The sequence below is a fragment of the Humulus lupulus genome, chromosome 6 (assembly GCF_963169125.1).
Source record: "Humulus lupulus chromosome 6, drHumLupu1.1, whole genome shotgun sequence".
Taxonomy (NCBI): Eukaryota; Viridiplantae; Streptophyta; class Magnoliopsida; order Rosales; family Cannabaceae; genus Humulus; species Humulus lupulus.
Window position 1 is genome coordinate 134,576,282 of NC_084798.1, and position 13,504 is coordinate 134,589,785.

The 13,504-nt window shown below is 36.5% G+C and overlaps 1 long non-coding RNA gene across 2 annotated transcripts; it reads right to left on the minus strand.

The window, feature by feature from the left end:
* Window positions 1-7,613: 7,613 nt before the first annotated feature.
* On the minus strand, window positions 7,614-12,655 carry LOC133782547 (uncharacterized). 2 transcript variants are annotated; one of them, XR_009870571.1, is made up of 4 exons: window positions 12,467-12,655; window positions 12,332-12,370; window positions 9,965-12,246; window positions 7,614-8,365 (listed from the first exon to the last, which is right to left on the minus strand). It is a non-coding gene; the product is annotated as an uncharacterized LOC133782547 (long non-coding RNA). The 2 variants fall into 2 exon arrangements; XR_009870570.1 differs by having other exon boundaries at window positions 7,614-9,756; window positions 12,467-12,652.
* Window positions 12,656-13,504: the final 849 nt, after the last annotated feature.

The following is a 13,504-nucleotide window of genomic DNA, read 5'->3' on the forward strand; positions in this document are numbered from 1 at the left end:
ATTCAAAATTCAAAATTTAAATTTCCATTATCATCTTATTATTAATTAAATAAATATAATAATCAAAACCAATTTTGACTATCCATATTTATCCTTTCACACTTCAATAAAATAATTGGTTAAAATCAATTTCTTTTATTTCTACACAATTTTGAAAATTGCACAAATGCAATAATAAATTGTGCAACTTCAATTATCACATAATTGCACATTTATCCCGAAGAATAAATATTTTCTGAAATAGCTCATTCACAATTTGACCCTTGTATCAACTCTTACCTTGATTAGTGTTGATAGAGCTGCCCTAGGGACCTATAGACAAATAATTCAAAGCTCCAATACATAAAATATTATTAAGCAAAGCACTTTGATTCAATAATCATATTTACTAATCTCATGATTATTCTATTATAAATATGAGACTCCACTCTTGAGAATTAAAGACATATATTTACTAAATACTTTATTGTAACCATAAAGTGTCCATTGATATAATCATTGCATACAAATTAATCCTCTATGGATGATTCATAATAAAGTGGGAATAAAATTACCGTTTTACCCTTTTAATTATATCTTGATTCCTAGTTAACCATTTACTTTACTAGTGAAGGTCAATTCATAATCTGATTATGAATTTGACGTCAATAACCTTTTTAGTTCCAAAACCCAACCCAATAGGGACCATCATTCAATCTATAAGAAGGTATAAAGTCCATATCTATTAATCTATGTGCCCAACCATATACATCATTGAGTCCCCAAAATAATAGTTCTTAGCCAGGTCATTCTAACAAAATGTAACGCATGAATCAAAGGATCAAATGACATATATAGGAGTTCATAGTAACTTAAGGATTAAGATTAGTTTGTATATGATCATCAGTTGATGTGTTTTATAATACTACGAAATAGTATTTAAACAAGTATTATTAAATCACATCTGGTCCAGTTCTACATACTCCCAGCATGTAAAGTACCTCCGCTAAAGTGTCCTACTACACTAGTAACCCAGATCTAGGTCACATGTATTCATAATACTAGTGGACCGTACTAGCAATAATTAATCTAAAGATTCCATAACATTATTTTTATTCAAACTATTTAAGTTCATAATCTCAATCTCGATCCTCTCATACCGGTATGAGATTGAGACCACATACATGAACTTGGGAATTTTTTTATGTTTACTATAATATAGTACATAAGGTACATATATACAATAATTCAATTCATTCATTTATTTCATTAAAACCATTGTCAACTACAATTGCTTTAAGGCCCAATTTCCAACATGGGCTATTAAGGAAAAACTTTTGATTATCCCATTCTTTTCACAGAATTGTGTAAACAATTTGCTATCGAACTGGGTTCCTTTGTCTGATATTATTTTCCTTGGTACCCTGCATCTGCAAATTATATTTTTCACCACGAAGTCCAACACTTTCTTCGAGGTGATAGTGGTTAGAGGTTCGACCTCAGTCCACTTCGTGAAGTAATCTATAGAAAGTACGACATAGTTTACTCCCCCTTGTATCATTGCTAGGGATCCTATGAGGTCGATTTCCATACCGTGAATGGCCATGGGGAGCTCATCGTGGTGAGCTCGGTCGGTGGTGCTCGTGGGATTGAAGCGAACTGTTGACACTTGTCACAATGTTTAATGTATTCAAACGATTCCGCTTCAACTGTAGGGCAGAAGTATCCTTGCCTCATCACCTTTTTACTCCCCCCAAGGTGGTCTTAACAAAATCATTCATGGATTTCTTCTAAAAAATTTATGGCTACGAGTGGAGTTACACACCTCAGCCATCGCATAGAATATCCCCTTCTGTACAATTTTCCCTCCAAGATAGTGTACCTTGGTATCTTTTACATGAGTTTTCTAGCCTCATTCCAGTCTTCTGGGAGGCTCCTGGTTTCGAGGTAGTCAATTATGGGAGTCAACCAGGTAGGATGTAGATAAATCATGTTAATGTCTTCTTTTTCAGGCTCAGCTATACTTGAGACCAGTAGGAACTATATTGACACCACATTGAGTGTATCAGCTTCCTTGGTTGTGGTGAGCCTAGCCAAAGCATCTGAATTCGAGTTTTGCTCCCTCGAAACTTGTTCAATGGCATAGTACTCGAATTACCCGATTGCTGCTTTGACCTTCTCCAAGTAAGTTGCCATTTTATTTCTACGAGCTTGGTATTCTCCTAAGATCTGGTTGACAACTAGCTGGGAATCACTATAGCAATGGGTGTCTTTTGCTTTAAGCTCGGAAGCTATCTGAAGTCCTTCTTCTTATCGTGCTTCGTATTCAACCTCGTTAGTCAATGCCTCGAAGCTGAAATGTAAGGCTAAGTGAAAAAAAATTCTTGTCAGATATATTAAGATAATTCTTGCCCCTGATCCGTTCTCATTAGAGGACCCATCAACGTAAAGTCTCCACAGCTCGTCGACTGAGGTTATGACTTCCTCGTTGTTGATTCTCGTACACTCAACTATGAAATCTGCTAGGGCTTGTCCTTTGATTGTCGTTTGTGAGTAATATGTGATCTTGAATTTTCTGAGTTCAACAACCCATTTGAACAGTCGTTCGGATGCCTCAGGTTTTGACCACACCTGTCTCAATGAATGATCAGTCAATACATATACAAGATGCTCCTGTAAGTAAGGTCAGAGTTTTCGAGATGCATGAATCAAGCATAAGGCTAGCTTTTCCATTGACGCATATCTTGAATCTGCCCCAAGTAACATTTTACTAGCATAATAGACAAGTTTTTGTACCATTTTATCCTCCCGAGAAAGTATTGAGCTAATCGCGCGCTCGGTTGTGGCGAGGTATAAGTACAAAACTTCGCATGTGATTGGCTTGCATAAGTTTGGTTGTTTAGAGAGGTGCTTTTTAAGGGATTGAAAAGCAAGGAATCTGACCTTTCAAATTTCTTGCCCACTGTCAAAAGATTAAAGAACAGAAGGAATTTGTCTGTAGATTTCGATAAGAACCTACTTAAGGCTGCCATTTGTCCAGTTAATCTCTGGGCATCTTTATGTTTTTGAGGTGAGGGAAAATCAATTAATTCGTTGATCTTATCTGAGTTTGCCTCTATGCCCTGAGCATTTACTATGAATCCGAGAAACTTTCTCAAGGATACTCATAATGAGCATTTTTGTAGGTTAAGTCTCATGTTGTATTTCCAGAGTATAGCAAAGCATTCTACAAGATCTTCAACATCGTTATAGTTATGTTTGGACTTGACCAACATGTCGTCCACATAAACCTTCACATTGTTCCTTGTTTGCTTGGCAAACATCATATTTACCAATCATTGATATGTTGCGCCGACGTTTTGTAGCCCAAAAGGCATCACATTGTAGCAGTACAAATCTTTATCGGTCATCAAGCTCGCATGTTCCTGATCGGGTGGATGGATATCTCGTTATATCCTAAATCCCCATCCATGAACGACAGGATCCCTAGACCCGCAGTAGCATCTATGAGCTGATCAATTCAAGGTAGGGGAAAGCAATCCTTTGGACATGCCTTGTTGAGGTCTGAATCATCAATGCAAGTCGCCACTTTCCATTGACCTTCGAAACTAAATCGGGATTGGCTATCCAATCAGAATAAAAAGCATCTCTGATAAATGGAATCGCCTTCACCCTTTCGACCTCCTCTTTCCAGGACTTCTTCCTTTCATCATCTAGGAGCCTTCTTTTTTGTTGTATTGGTGGTAGCCTTTGTCTATGTTGAGTGCAAGGTTTATAATGTTTAGGTTGATCCCAATCATGTCGAAGTGCGACCATGCGAACACATCTTTGTTTTCGCTCAAGAAGTGGATTAATTGTTATCTCGCATCCTTTGGAATGTTCTTCTCTATCTTTACCACCCTAGTTGTATCCTTTTCATCGAGCTCTACGTCCTTGAGCTCTTTGATTGGTCCAAGATTGACCTTATCCTCTTCTATCTTGGAGTCAATCTCTTCTTTGATCTCATACACTGTCTCGCCTATTTCTTGGATGACCACAAGTGCATGTGCTCTTGTTTGGCCCTTCCCCCTCATTGAGTTGCTGTAGCATTCTCGAGCGGCCAGCTGGTCTCCTTTCAGCATTCCAATGACACTAGGTATTGAGAATTTAATGGCCAGGTGCCTTCCAGATGAAACTGCCACCAGCCCAATCAGGGCTGGTCTCCCGAGTAGTACAGTGTAGGACAAAGGGGTGTCTACCACAATGAACTTCATTATCTTGGTTACCGAGACTTGATAGTCTGCCAAGGTCACGGGGAGCTTGATTGTGACAGTCAAAATCCCGTGATCCGTAAGAGGAAAGACCGGGTAAGTTGTGCAATCCCACACCGCTTGGAGAAGGTCAAGTGTGATGATTCGAAGACTGTGTAGGTATGGGACTACATAGTTGAAGAGGGCTTAAATGGATTGATGGGTACTACCTATATCAACAAGATGCATCTTCTTTTTGGTAGCCCACCACTTGAGAACTCCAAAGTTAAGCGTGCTTGACCTCGGGTAATCTAGGGATGGGTGACCTCCTGGGAAGTTTTCCTAGGAAGCATGTGAGTGAGGACAAAGCATGCTAAAAAGACTCGTGTTGGTTTGTAGGGCCAGTCGTCATTCTAGAAAGCAGCCATAGTGACGTAGGGCGTCACAAATGGTATCAGAGTCTTGACCAAGCCGGAAGTGTGGCCGACGGGGACGTCGGGCCCGTAAGGGGGGGTGATTGTGATAGTCATAATCCCGTGATCCGTAAGAGGAAAGACCGGGTAAGCTGTGCAATCCCACATCGCCTGGGGAAGGTCAAGTGTGATGATTCTAAGACTGTGTAGGTATGGGACTACACAGTTGAAGAGGGCTTAAATGGATTGATGGGTACTACCTATATCAACAAGATGCATCTTCTTTTCGGTAGCCCATCAATTGAGAACTCCAAAGTTAAGTGTGCTTGACCTGGGATAATCTAGGGATGGGTGATCTCTTGGGAAGTTTTCCTAGCAAGCATGTGAGTGAGGACAAAGCATGCTGAAAAGACTCGTGTTGGTTTGTAGGGCCAGTCGTCATTCCAGAAAGCAGACATAGTGACGTGGGGCATCACATTGATAGATCCCGTGCTTCCTATGCCTTCCCCTAAAAATTCATACAGCGTCTCGCACAAGTTTTGAGGTCTCGAACAGAGAGTCCCATTTATTCCAAGGTGGCCTTATAGAGGGTGTTAACCGAGCTCCCATTGTCTATTAGGACTCAATGCATCCTTTTATTGGCGAGCTGGAAGGTTATGAACAAAGGTTTATTATGGGGGAACTGTAAATGCAAGGCATCTTGTTCAGTGAATGTAATGGGCTGGGTCTCAAACTTTTGTTATTTCAGAGCTCGGGTATCGGGTTCATAGTGAGATTCGTCCCCTGTCTTGAGCTCGTTGACATATCTTTTATGGGCATTTCTGCCCGACCCGGCAATATGCGGTCCTCTGGTGATGGTTACTAAATCTTCCCCATCGATGAGGGGAGGTCGGTTACCCTCCCTTGTGTGTGGGGTCGTATTCTGTTAGGAAGGTTGTGTAGGAGCTGCCCTCGGCCAAATGAAGCTTGGGCTGGAATCTTGTTTCTAACATACTGCCCAAAGTATCCCCTCGAGATGAAACCTTCGATCTCGTCTTTTAACTGTCTGCATTCATCGATGTTTTGACCAATGTCCCTATGGAATCTGCAGAATTTATTGGTATCCCTTTTAGACTTCTGATTTTGCATCAGACCAGATCGTCTGAAAGGGACCTGGTTCTCATTTGTGACGAAAATTTTCTTCCGAGTATCTGAGGCCTCGGGTTTGACACTATTTACTGCCTAGAATAGCTTCTTAAACTCCTTAGATAGTTCCTCCCATGAAGATATCGAGTGTCTTCGGAACTTGTCAAACCAGTTTTTCGCTAGTGCAATGAGTGTGGTCAAGTTTTTCGCTGGTCTCTATGCACCTTAGCTCGTATCTGGCATTGCTGGCTCGCATTATTGTGTTAAACGTTCTCATATGACTATATGGGTGGGAAGTCCCATCAAAGGATGCCACAGTGGGTATATTAAATCCATAAGGAAATGGAGTGCTTAAGATGTAGGGAGCAAAAGGCTTGGGCTCTTTGTTAGAGTCGTCAGCCTTGTCCTTATTTTTTTCTTTTTAATGAAGCATGAATGCTCTTTCAAGCTGGTCGATCCTTTCATGAACCAAATCCACCGAAGGAGGATCTTGCATTTATGGTAGCTGGTTATTGTTTGTAAAAACATCTGCTCCTTGTCTTGGTACAGGGTTATACTGATTCTCGTTCACTGGCTGTGAAGGCTCTTTTCGGCTATTCAAATGTGTTCGTAAGTTTGGGTTTGGCAGGTTATTCTGCCCCCAGTTCTTATTCAAATGTTCTTGAAGATTAGGATAGTCATTCTAATAATTCCCATTATTCCTGGGCTTGGTATTGTACACATTCATCGACCGTCTGAGGTCTAGAGTTCCTCTAAGGAAGCTGATATTCCTCTCTGAATGTTTTTGTTGTGTGGCTCGATTGTTACAAGGTGGGTTTTCTGCTTGCCCCCTTGCAAAAATTTTTTATGACCTCGACATATAACTTCTTGTTGCATGTGGCTCCCTATGTCCTCGATGAGCCTCACGTTCACCCCCTTGTTCATGTCGAGCCCTAGGGTTTCTACCTTGGCTCCCACTCGGTGCACTCGAAGAGGGTCTCTGGGGTGCCCGATCCCGTGCCGGATTCCCATTGGGAGCTGGCTAGGGTGCTTCTCGAGTTGGAGTGGGATGTCTTATCACAGAGGGTGGATGCCTTATTTGTGAGGGATGTGGATTTTCATTTTTGGCTCTGGAAGGTCCAAAATTGGCTCGTACAAGCTCTTGGCTATTCCTGATAGGTTCGAGGTTATCATTCTGAGCTACATGAGGAGCTTGGTTATTCCCAGTTCCAGCAGGTACATTTCCTGTAGGATTATTCCTTGCAGTGTTTTGAGTGTTTCCCCAGGTCGACCGTTGTTCGTATTTTTCTTGGGCCTTGGTTGGGCCTACTGGGCCCTCTACTCAACCATTCTGGCAGCCGTATTCCCTCAAGGTTGTCCTCTATTCCTTCGGGGTGGTGCCTCTAGTTCAGCGGTTTTCCTCGCCAATTCCTCATTTCGACGTGTAGCCTCGACCAGCTAATCACGCAATCTGCGGTTCTCCAATTCCACGATTGATATTTACCTTTCAGGACTGTAATACAAATGATCATCAAGCCTTGGGGTCTAAACAAGTTTCCCCCTAGAGGCCAATGATGCACTCCCCTCACTGGGGCTCTGATCTACCATGGGTTGCTTCCCAGGCATCCGTGGTGGTTCTCAGCCTGAAGAGTACACTCCTCGGGGATTTGGGGAAACGGTCGCCCACGAGTTCTTGGGATGTTCAAGGAAGCCATTGATGGTGTGTAGGAGGTTTTGATTAAATAATAGATCAATTTGCTTAATGATCTCAACGAAAGCACCAAACTGTTGACGCCGTTTTTCGTCAACTTAATTATGAATAACACTAAACAAGAATATTGAAAAAATAGAAAAATTTAGAGGTTTTTTACATGGTTCAGCAGTTAAAATCTTCATAGTCCATGAGTCACTATTATTAACAATACTCTCTCAAAGCTTTGAATAAGAGCAATTTGGCGGAGTTTCTGCATTACAATTTGTGTGTGAATACAAATGAATTACTCCAGGCTATTTTTAGACCTACTTGTAGGAATATCTTCTCCAAATTCAGGGAAGTTACAATCAAGCATTCAAATTTGAAATAAATGCATTAATTGAGTTAATTACATAATATCCCATCATTAAAGCAATTTAATACACGATAATAACGAATCCCTACAAAATAGGGATTTCCTAATAGCCCTTCTGTGTGACAAACGCGTCATTGAGCTCGATCGTTATGCTGAAATGCTTTCACGACTTGCCAAACTACAAGCTCATCGTTCCAGTTGTAGCCTCCTCCTCATCCACTAATTCGGTCGAACTCATTCCTCGGAGAAGGTTGATGTCTTTTAGGGTGCAGCTCAAGCTCGAACACTGCGACTCATGCTCAAGTGCTAACAACAGCTCTAGAACCATGTGACAATTCATATATGTGTACTGCTAACACTTGTAGATCCCAAGCTTAAGATTTTTGAGCCTACATTTCGAGGCTATTTATTTATTCTCAAAATTTGGGTGTAACAGCTATTACTTAGCAAATCATGCTCTATAATCTGGTTTGATCTTACTGTCCAAATAATCCCGTACCATGACGTATATGTAGTAGTAAGCATTAGTAAAAAAAAAATACTTGTACAAAGCAGCAAAGTAACCCCATCCCTAAGGATCAAAAGATGAAAATCTTTGTTATATTCTAAACCATTCATGAACATCACAACAAATAGAATTAAAACAGTTATTGGCCCCACATAAATAAGGAGTTGTGCAGCAGCTACAAAATTCGTATTTAATAGAATATATATTAAGGATATAGAAACAAGAACAAATCCTAACAAGAAGGCAGGATAAATTGGGTTGGTAAATAATACTACTCTTATACCTCCTAAGATAAGACTTAAGCCCATAAAGACTAAAACAAAATCATGTATTGGTTCAAGCAAATCCATTCTATGTAAAATATGTGATAAAAAAAAATTAATAAATTCATGAACCTATTGAGACCAGACGAGAAAAAATGGTTGATAATTAATAAAAAAAATTTGTAGGACTTCAAAAAAAATTCATTAATCATTAATCAGGGGATTTACTTTTTTTTTATTTGAGGTGAATTAAAAATTATTCGAGTTGTATAATCGTCAAGTACTGATATTGGTAAACAACCCAGGTCAATTGGATTAGAATTCAAGTTGTGACGATCATAAGTAGAAAATTCATATTCTTCAGTCATTGATAAACAATTTGTTGGACAATACTCAACACAGTTCCCAAAAATATACAGATCCCAAAATCAATGTTGTAATTAAGTAATCGTTTCTTACGAATATCAGTTTCAAATTTCCAATCAATGATCGATAGATCTATAGGACATACAAGAACAAAGACTTCACAAGCAATACATTTATCAAATTCAAAATGGATTCGACTACGAAACTATTCCACGACAATTGCCTATTCATAAGTATTTTGAATAGTTATAGGTAAACGATTTACATGCAATAGGATAATCATGAAACTTTGACAAATGTACCTTGCAGCCCCTACTGTTTGTTGGCCATAATTCATGAACTCGGTGACCATAGGGAACATATCGTGAATATATATATAAATAATTTTATGTTTTTTTTATTTCTCTTATTTCATCTAAGTTGGGAATATAGGATATAATATCCATTTACAGTTAAAAGAATTGAGAAGAATTTAATAATAGATTACCGAGATGTAAAGCGCCTAATTCTATTACTTTATAAAAAGTCACTTATCTCATAGATAATAGAAAAAATACCACTTAAAAGACAAATTTAGTGGGGCCTTGACAAAGCATGAAAGTTTGGGCCCAATAGTTAAAAATAAAGATAAAGTATTCATATGCAATGTCTAAAAGAAAATAAAAGTGTAAGTCCCACTGGCATATTTAGAAATAAAATCCATAACATAGTTTATTTAAATATCGGCGCTCATATTAATCGTTTATTCATTCATCAGAAACCCCCACGCCATACATACTTAGACATCGCAACTCCCCACATCACAACGCGTGCCAGAGAGAAACCCTATTGTTTACGTGAAAAGGGAAAAGTAAAAGGTGAGCTAAAAGCCCAGTAAGGTAGCACAACAAAATCAAAGAAAAGACAAGAAAGACATCTATAATATAACACGCAGTTCATAACATAATCATACTCATATTTCATAATCATAAATGAAATCATAGTAATACATCACATTCAAACAACACAAGCATACTCTTTGTGGTTATGGTACCTTTGTTGTCCATGTCACATCTTGAGGTAACGAGTATAACCTGGGCTGGTAAAACCTCCTCTATGAGGTAAATAGGATATCATGTCCTTGAATAACCTCGGCGCGTCAGCCATGTGAGTTACGTCTTAAACTTAGTAACTCCTCTATTGCCTTGCGTTAAACAAGCTAGCAACCTTTTCTTTTCATTCATCATACAAGCACATGTAATACAATTAAAATCAAAACATAGAGATTACCTACTTCATAACACTTGTCTTTCATGGCATATCAAAACATAGCACTTTCATTTCCATTGTACTTTACTTCTTAGAACATACAAGTCTTATCATGTCATAGAATAAAACATAGAAAATTCTATCCAACTTCCTTACCTCATGTCCGAGCAAAGCAAAATGAGAAAACGTCACAACGAGCCTATAATCATAACCAAATGTTTGCCTCTTAGAATCATGTAAGACTACTCATGCCCAACATACATACCCCACTTGTGCATGGACCATGCACACGTGGCACAAGTTGCACTACCGTTGCAAACATATAATAATTTCACATAAAATCATAAAAGAACAATGCTAATTCTTCTTATTAATCATTCATGGTTACAAGGTAAAATTCATGTATTTGAACAACAGGCATATATTTGAACGTAAAAATGCATTTGCACGCAACATACATATGTGTGAGCGTTCTTAAAATTTAACGTTTTAAAACGATAATTTCTACATGCTTATTTCGTACCTCTTCAAACAAATTTAGCAACATACTTTATTTACAATTTAATTGTTTCTTTAAATCCCAAAATTGTTATACAAATTTTAATACAACATATTTACTTTATAAAATAATCCATTTGGCATTTTCTAATTTCTCATAAAATAATAATTCCATTTATTATTTAAATAGCATATAAAAATTGTGACAAAATTGTAGCTATTTAGAATAATTTAATAAGTTCTTATTTCCTATTAGAAAAATAATTTTACTAATCTCTAAAAAATCTGCATGTTTATAAATGTGAAAATTCATAAATAAAGTGTGGAAAAATTATATTTTCAAGTATATCATTTAAGACATAAATTATTAGGGTGTAAGACCTACCTATCTTTTATAAAATAATCATTTTGTTCTTAATGAACCAAAATTCCAGCATGCAAACTTATTTGTTTAAATCATAAAATTGAATGTAGACCATATTCTTTTTCACAAAATTAAAAAAAAAAATGACATATATTCTTAAGTGAGAAAATACATACTTAAATCATAAAAATATAACATTTAATTTATACATACTTATAATTTAGTTTATTTAATGCACTAGTTTTATTTATCTCATTTAAAAGACTTTTCTTAGTATTATCCAAAAATTCCAGCAACTATTTTATTTAATTAAACTCACAAACTTGGATTAAAAATATACTTTCTTTCATAAAATATTCAAAAAATATGCATGTATTAATTTGATAAAAACACCATTGACATGTGAAATAATATGCCATTTTATTTACATAAAATCAAACAATTCTTGAGGCATCACATGTGCATTCTAAAATATTTATTTATCATTTTCATTCCAAGACAATAAAAAAAAAACAGCAAGCATAAATAAAAGGTAAACCACTTTTAAATCATGTTTTCAATATAACACCTAACATGTTTCTACCTTTCAAGTATTCAAAGAAGAAAAACTATCCAAGCATCAAGAAGTCAACCTTTATACACAATAAATCAAATTAAATCTTTAAAGGAAATTATACCCATTTAAAATCTCACAAACAACCTATCATGTTTTTAAGATTACAAGTGATATTAAGTCATAAAAATGAAATCAATCATGCTTTAAAAATCACCCTTAGGCTGAAGCCCTCATAGCCCAAATTCAACAAATCTTTTCATGTTCTAAAATTATGAAAAACAACCATCATCATATTTTAGTAGATCAAAAACCAAAACCCTTGTCAACAATTAATCATACATAATCTATATTTAACAAATAATAATAATCATAATAACCACACAAACATATAAAATTCAACCTCAAATAATCCTACATGCTTTCCAAGAACAAGATCAACCAATTCTCACCAACATTATCAATACCATCTCCTAACCAAAACAATAACCTTCCATCATCAACCTGTATTGACTAATCCATTAAATACCACAAAACCATAACCAATAATAGATTCATCCAACAACATAGATAGAGAATCCATTGCCTTCCTTGGTAGAAATCAAGGACTCAAAATTTAGCCACCACTTTGATTACCCTAGTGTTTCGAAACCTACACAAAGAAGAGAGAAACAATCATGAATCTTGGATTCAAGAATAAATATAAACTAACAAAACACCATGAATCAAATACTTACCCTAGGGATTTCGAACCCTAGCCACCAACCTTCTATGTTCTTGCAACACAACCAAACCAATCATCATCAACATCATTTTTACTTGTTTAGAATCAAGAAAAAGAGAGAAAAACAAATAAAAATAAAGCTATGAACCTCAGCGAAGACCTTAAGATCACTAGCCTTGGCGTTCTCTTTGTCTTCTCCTTCACGTTTTTTCTTCTCTCCCTCTCTCGCTAGAATTGGACACTCTCTCTCCCTCTCTCTCTTTCTCTCTCTCTCTAGCCGACGGTCCCAAAGAGCAAAATGAGGCTCTTCTTTCTTTTCTTCCTTTTATCTACCCTAGAGAAAAAACAAAACTAGCCTAATGGGAATGGGAAAGTTCCCCAAATATATTTTCATTTATTTATTTTTTATTTGATTTTTCTTAAATAAAGGAATTAAAAGATGATAATCTCCGTTTTCTCAATATGTCTAGTATCATCCACTTAATCCACTTAAATCCAAACAAAAAAACGAAAAAGAAGACTATTCCTTCCCAACACTATTCCACACGCCCACTCTATATTTTTTCCCCTTATATTTTCTTTTTAATTTCTTAAATAAATAAAAATAAAAAGGAAACTATGTGTAGGAAAATCTATTGCATGCTCACTGTACAACCATGCACATACACACACCCAATAGCTCATGTGCAACACTACTTACCATGCACCTTGGTGCATTCAACCAAAACTCATTTACTTACAAATTATAATAATTAAAATAAACAACTAACAAAATAAAATCACATAATATCAAATAATTAAAAATAAATTTCTAACACTTAAAAATTAATAATAAAATTAAACACAAAATTTATTAAACTAAAAAATAATAATTGGTGCGCTACACGAGAGAAATATGTAAAAGAAATTTTCATTCTTAGCCTCGGTAAAGTCCTTCTTGTTGTGATAGGAATGAAAAAGAACAAATAAGTTTTATCTAATATGATAAAGATACCAATTGTCAGTTCAAAAACACCATATGTTTCATTTATTTAAAAAAACTTAGAAACAAAAATGTATGGAATAGAGATATTCCAACCGCCCAAGTAAAGAACTATTACAAATAATGAAGAAACTAATAATTTTATATAGGAAGCAACGTAAAATAAATAAAATTTGATCCCGATGTAGTCGATTTGATAACCTG